The sequence below is a fragment of the Sinohyriopsis cumingii genome, chromosome 12 (genome assembly GCF_028554795.1).
Source record: "Sinohyriopsis cumingii isolate HCF-2022 chromosome 12, ASM2855479v2, whole genome shotgun sequence".
NCBI classification, from domain to species: domain Eukaryota; kingdom Metazoa; phylum Mollusca; class Bivalvia; order Unionida; family Unionidae; genus Sinohyriopsis; species Sinohyriopsis cumingii.
In genome coordinates this window covers 83,136,197-83,143,754 of record NC_142972.1, presented here as the reverse complement: position 1 = coordinate 83,143,754, position 7,558 = coordinate 83,136,197, and the positions used below count along the sequence as shown (strand labels likewise).

Here is a 7,558-nt window from a genome sequence, read left to right as displayed (position 1 = left end):
TAACAAAAACCTCTTACAACATTAAATTACATACATGAACTATTCATTTTACAGTATTCATTCCATTTATGCCGTTCTTCATTTGCGTAAACATCCATATAAGTCACTTCAGATAAACCCAAGCGACCTAACCTTGATGATGGTTAACAAACCTTCTGATAAACTGGTAACTAGTGAGTACGTATTAGTGCAGTTGTAATTTGTGGTAATGTTTATATTGGCAATGAGTGTCATCGAAAAGGAGAAAACCGCTGAGAACTTCCTCAAGCTTTGCACGTGCTAGAATAAATATAACTAAATTTAACTAAACAAATGTAATAGAAAATGTATAACTCTTGATCAACAGGACAGAAAAGTAAAGAGAAAAAAATCTTTTTTCTATTACCCACTCTCTAAGTATTATACAACCTGATCAACACTTAACAAGCTGTAACATCTAGGCTGTCATTATTACATTTACAACGGGTAATTAACGAATGACTAGGAAAGTTCAGATCAGGGTCAGCTAATGCATACAACATTGTTACAGAAGCTATTCAGCTTATTGTATATTCAAAGAAATTTAGGATTCTACTCGATTTTTCCGTGACTAACAGCTCTCTGCCCGTTGGATAGTTTTATAGTTTTGCCCTTCCTCTGGGTTTATCGTTGAAAATCATTCCAGATGATCAAAAGTGCAAATATAGGATATCTGCTTCCAGTACTACACGACTTCTTTGATCTATGCCTAATTATGCAAGTGATAAGTACAAAACGGACTTCATTCTTTTATGATTATATGACAAGAGAAATCATTATTGATATAGCTGATACAGATGGAGTAAAGAAACGCATGTGATCAACAATGAGTATTCAGATATATAGGCAGAAAAAGAGACGTATATGCACACGCAATGTATATTTATCTTGTTTCTGATGCACGTATGAATATTTAGAAGTATCGATTAAACTGTTTCCTCTTCTAGAGACTTGCACGTTTGACAACCTGGCGTTCCATTATGCAGTTAGTAAATGTACCTAAATGATCTTCACGGTATGATTATATATGGTGTTACAAATTTGCGAATAGACAAATTTTGTACTAGATTTCATTTAAATCGATATATGAAATATTTTTTTTTTTATCTTATCATAATTGTCAGTCCAACTGTTAGGAACAATAAGGCTTCCAACAGAAAACGATATTTTAGGGACAAAACTGTAATCTTAACAAATCTTGGTGAAAATAAATCCATATTTGTAATCTCTTGCTGCATGCACACTCATCCAAAACACCTGTTTACCACTCTTTTTCTTTGAACTGAAACAGTGTGGTTGCATAGTCTTTCCCTTCTGCTGCTTTCAATTAAGGTTGCTTTGCGCCTGTCGGCATGCAAGTCCGTTTAAAATCACTCTTAGTCTTCATTGCCTCCTTCCGCCTTCCAGCTGGTTGTTATGCCAAATCTATGCCCATTCGTCTATATTGCGTCGTCACTCCTTATCCTAACATCGAACAATGCAGTGGTTACATGCCCTGATCCAATAACTGAGCATCTTCGCTAACCAAGGTTCTGATATGATAACCCTATCTGCATAATTTATCATATCGGAACCTTGTCTAGCGTATATGATAGCAGTGAGTTTTAAATTTTCCTATCGGTCAGTTTGTTTTAATGTACTTGTTTACCAAAACATTACCAATGAAGATGACTCATGTTGACCGCATGATTTTTATGATCTTTATTTGGTTTTCGCGTCGCCGTTACTTCACGACACCAGCATGCTGATCCGGTTAGTCTTTTCAGGGCCCTAATTTTCGCCTAGAGAGGGCGTTCTTGGGTGAGAACGAAAGTCCTATTTGATGATTGTGTTGTGTTTGCCATATTTGTTTAAAGTGGGGTAGGGGCGGTACATGTACTGCTATGTTTTGCATGTGGGTGACATAAGGTGTGTAAGCTATAGATGTATATTTTCTTTCCTGGGTGCCATGTTATGTGTGCTATACTATGCGTGAATTGTAGATAAGTATGATTCACTCGGGTTCCAAGGTGGGGGATGGGTAGATTATTTCCCATGTATGGGGTTTGGGCATTGCACTTTTTTCTTCTTTTGGGTAGAGTATTTGGGATGGCAATTTCCTTTTGCTTTATTCCTAAGATAGACTTTAGACTCATCTTTTTACTTGGTGTTGTCTTTCCCGATGTTCATTCTGTTTTCGTTATTAGTTGTCATCTCCCATCTTCTTCCCTTGTGGGGTTCATTTTTGTCTCCCCAATAGCTTCGTTATTCTCTTCCCTGGTGGCCTCTAGACTTGTGATTTATCCGTATTGATCTTCGTTATTTATGTTCTTTGTCGCCTTGTTTGCCTCTTTTTCCAGCGTTATTGTTATCTGTGTTTCCTTCTCGTTACTGTTCATTTGTATTATTCATCTTATTAATTTTTAATAGGCTTTTCTTAATTTTCTTGATATTTTTCTTCTTGTAGTTATCCCTGAGTACCAAAAGTTGGGGGGTCATTATGTCTTATCTTTGTGTTTTTATTGTGTTTCCTTTTTTTGATAGCTAATTTAATTTTCATTATTTTCATTATTATTATTATTATTATTATTATTATTATTATTATATCCATTACCCTGTTCGCTTGATCTTCAGTATATCTCTTCGATATAGAGAATCTTGGAGGGTGGTGGTCTTAGTTATTATTAAGAACTATTTCTCAACGTGGCGGTACTAGTACTAGTCCCCTCTCGCTCGGGTCTGATTTATTTATACGTTTTCATCTTTATCGTTTTTTATTTCTGCATTGTGGCCATTTTGGGTCTATATTGACTGCTCGATGAACTATAATTAGGGTTATTATGTTTAAAGTGTGGGTTCTATTTGTTTATCTAATTTATATTCCCCCCGTTTCTTGACCTTCGTTCTGTCTCTTTGACATTGCGAATCTTAGGTTCATTAGGTTAAGTAAAAATGGGAGAGGTCTGTATTTTTGACATAGCGATTCTTACGGTTATTAAATTGGGGTGGCTCTATATATTGTTATTAAGAATTAGTTCTCATCTCGTGGCGGTACTAATATTACCAGTCCGGGGCCGGATCAGGTCAAGTGTTGGGGGAAGTGGCAAAATTTCAAAAGGGTACTGATTTTCCTCCAAAAGACATCAAAGCCAAAGTCTTTCAATTTGTGGCAATGGAACGTGCGCGGACTAGAAGCCAACGCCGACTAAATAAATATTAAACTGCTAGAATCTACGAAACTGCCAGATATAAAATGTCTTCATGAAACAAACCCGAACGGCATTACAAGGGTCCGTAATATTATAGGATATGATACAAAATATCTAAAACATGGCTTCCTCACCGCTAAGAGCCATGCGACCTGGAAATTGAAGCAATTAAAATCCACACACAGAATCTCACTGTAGTCATCTTCACCATATATGAAAGAACTGATGTATACAATTCTACAATGGAAGACGTAACTAAAATAACAAATAATCTCGACGAATGTGTAATAATATGCGGGAATTTCAAAACCCACAAAGAACTATAGAGAAGTATAAAGCTGACTAAAGAGGCATGACTATCGAAAAATGGCCTAAACATACAGCATGGTCATCATAAATAGCGCGGCTCCAACACCAGTATCGACCATATTACAGGTTAAACTCAGATACAGACCTGTCACTTTTGTGCACCCAAAATAGCATAAATAAACGATTGCAAGTCGATGATACTGATACTAAGGGAGCGACCACTTTTCCATAAAAGTACAACACAAAGCCACCACCACTACCACCTCCTATCGATACGTCACTCCCGTCAAGGTGGGCTGCGAACAAGCAAACTGGAAACAGCTTAGGGGAAACAATCGGCATCAGACTAATATACAATCAGGACACCGACATCCTTAATGACAACCTAATCGAAACCCTAGTTATATTAGCAAAAGCTGCAATACCCCAAATAAAAGGGTCAATTGACAAACCATCCATGCTGTGGTTTAATAAAGAATGTCATGTAACGACTAAATATTTATATAAAAAATAAGCCCAAAGAACTAAAAATGCCGTTGACTTCACAACTGACAAAGAAGAAAACGCAGCTTAAACCATAATTCAAGTAGCAAACACAAAATCCCAGAGAGAGAGAGAGAGAGAGAGACAGACCACTGCTCAAAATTGTATTTCAACACTAACTCGACGGGGTGGGTATGGCAACGCAATAAATAAATGAGAGGAAAAACGAGTCGACTACCCCGAAGATACTTGGAAATAATAACAAAACTAAAGTAGTCCAATCAGTGTTGTATTAAGAGTAACTGGCGCCCGGGTCGACGATCAAGGCCAAAAGGAGATTCTGGCCCCTAAATAACTTTGGCGCATATGGTTTTGGCACTGCAAGATATCTGGCACCCGTCCCCCCCCCCTCATTTGTAAGCTACTGAATCTAGAACGAGTATCAACGATAAAATTAAATACGTCTTTAAAAGCCACAAAAAAATGAATAAGGCATTTACAATGGTATTTACTTGTCTGGGAACACTAGCAGTCCATTGAACCTACGATTTGTAAAAGCCGAATGGTCCAAGGCCTTAAACGGCAATGCCTTCTCCTACATTCCCTGAAGAAGTTATACTAGGCCACGAGATACAGAAAAATGTACCCAACAACCTCGTAATAGTGTTATGAAATAATTTTCGTCATAACTTAAGAAAAGGCGTCACTCCTAACGGTGCAGATGCGTCTACATCTTGGGGAAAATGGCGATGAGAGGTACGTAATCGCTGTAAGGAAAAACAGAGTCCTCTGATTCTCGATGAACGAATGTTATTTAAATAATTGATATATTTAGAGATACATCTATAAAACTTTATATTTTAAAATACATGAAATACATATAAAATTACACTTTTCCTTCGAGCTTACCAACTTCATACATTTGTATAATTTCTGCCTTTTAGAATACAATACAGCTAATTAGATCTCGACTAAATTCATGATAGCCAAAGAGTATACAATTCAATAGCTGTGATATAATGCAACAATCGTTTTGAATAAATGTATTTTCCTAAATTTAACATAGAATACTAATTTGGAATAGGTTACTGAAACATCATTCTTTTATTACTTCAAAAGTCTTTTATTTCCAAATTAAATCTAAACATGAAGTTTGTAGCGAATTCGTCATTTCCGATGGTATATACCATAAACACAAACGAATATAAATTCTTTGAAACGATTAAACATTCCATTACATTATAATATAAAATAGAAAGAACTCACAAAAATGTTACACAAATATCAAGACTAGATTGAAATTTGTCGTGAAAATGTCAACATTAAAAAGTCCTTATACTTTAAAGAAGTTTACGAACACAGACGATTCTTACTTGTAAGAAAAGAAAGAGTCCTCTAATTCTCGATAGAGGAATTGATTTTGCGCAAGCTTGCTCTGAATTTATACGCAGTACTTCTGTACGTCCATTTCGAATCAGAACAAGGCTCTCGTCCTTTCCCACGGGAAACGCGTGAATCATCTAGCGTGCTAATCCAGTAGGAAATTAGAAATTTACCTGTTCAGCAGCTTCCCACCAAGTCTAAAATTTGCTGACCTTTGGATACTAGAGAAATGTATTTTATGGGGTTTTGCACTTGCTTGTAAAAGCAAAATCTTTATTAAAATAGTATACAGTAGTAGTACAGAAATAGATCAAATTAATCTCAATATATTTTAGTGGGAAATTACTTTCAATATAATTTAATGAAAAATTACTTTTAATACAATTTATAGAAAACTTCAATCTTAATACTTTTACTCAAAAATTCTGACCTAATATAGTAATTGACCTTAATAAGAAAATCTGGGACACAGACAAAATCCCGAAAAGTTCGAAAAATAAGAGACTTTCTTAGGTATGTTACTCAGTGAAGTGCAAATCGCGACCAACATCAAAGAACTCATAAAACGGTACAATCGAGATGTCAACTTGTTCCGCAACCTTGGAGGGGCTAACTTTTGGGCCATCTCCCTCCTCATGAAACTGTTAAGAGTCAAACTTAACTATCACATTTAGTTAAATGCTAGACGAAACTTCATTTTGGCCACAAACATCCAAAGTTCACCCTGAATCACTTGGGCCTTTATCCAACACAACAGTGCCATCTTCCGGCAACTCACCTCCCGCACCAAGTCCAGACATGTCAAATCGTAAACATGTGATGCATACAGAAATGGTCGTGTAGTTTCTCCTGTTTCCCAGCAAATAAACAGTTCACGGTGCGCACAAAGAGATCCCCGAAATGGGTGCTCTTTAAGGCACATTAATTAAGGGTAAAATCTTGTTAAGTGCTGGCTCTATCCCCCATGGTTAAACGACCGCACACGTTAATGATGCAAGCTCATTCAGGGAGCGATTCGCGCAGCCTTCCTACAATCCTTGGTATCCGACGAATAAAAAAAAAAGCACACCCAATATGATAACTCAGGCCAGATATAAACGTAAACAAATATGGCAATTCCATTTCTTTTAAAATTGAACTCGATGAAAAGTTGATCCCTTCCCACATCCTAATTCCGGGAAATGAAAAAGTTGACACCGAGGCGAAAAGCAACCTCAACGAACTCGTTCTCAAAAACTTTGCCTACAGCGTCACAGAAATAAATAACACCGTCCGCCCTTCTGATCAATAACGCAGCCATTTATATACTATCAGTACTACTAATCACCTGCTATAGATTAAATGCTAGTTATCCCGATATAATAAAATATGACGTCTAACCATGCTATCTTTAATTTGTTAAGAGTTAAGTCCCTTACGTTCACCATGAAACAATTGTCATTCGTAATATTTGCTCATTATCGTTACCATTTCAAAGGCAAGTGCAGAAACATGATGTGTTTAACTTTACAAATGTCGTTATCAACAATGAATTTTTGGAAAATGACGATTTATTAGAGTATGTGTAAAACAACACGAAATAAATTGATAACTCTATTTTTGAAACACCTTGAAAAATCAGGAAATTATTTGATATAGTCTGGTGAAAATCATTAAATTGTTAAGATCATACTCTTAGGGATCATTTCTATAGTATGATGCGCCAGGTCGTCGGGTAAAATTGACGAGAGCGAAAACCATGAGGAGGAGATATAGAGTCCCCTTCTGAGCGTGAAGCGGGTAAGAACCAGTACACCCAGCCGGGGGTGTCAATTTCTTACTATTGATGACCGTTCCTCTGCTCCCTAAGTGGAGAGTTGGAGGAAGGGGACGCATTCTGAGTGGTTTTCCTCTATACAAACAAACGAAAATTAATAAATGATAGTAAAGCAGGAATTCCAAAGACGCGGCCAGCGTATTGTGACCGAAAAACAATTGGTGTCACAAGATGTCGAGAGATAACCAAGGTAGTGCAGGACATGGGCCAGCGAAAATGTCCTCAGGGTGGTTGGAGTTTGAGACCCCTGGTGGAAAAAGTGTGGCTACTAAAGTAGATAACTTCCATTACTAGTAATAACTGAATATAACAAACTGGGAAACTTCTACAATTTATAATATGCAATACATTTATTGATGAA

The 7,558-nt window shown here is 36.7% G+C and overlaps 1 non-coding gene across 1 annotated transcript; it reads left to right on the top strand.

Annotated features, from left to right (window-relative positions):
- Positions 1-7,043: 7,043 nt before the first annotated feature.
- Positions 7,044-7,266, top strand: LOC149786854 (small nucleolar RNA U3). The gene has a single exon (XR_016425301.1). It is a non-coding gene; the product is annotated as a small nucleolar RNA U3 (small nucleolar RNA).
- Positions 7,267-7,558: the final 292 nt, after the last annotated feature.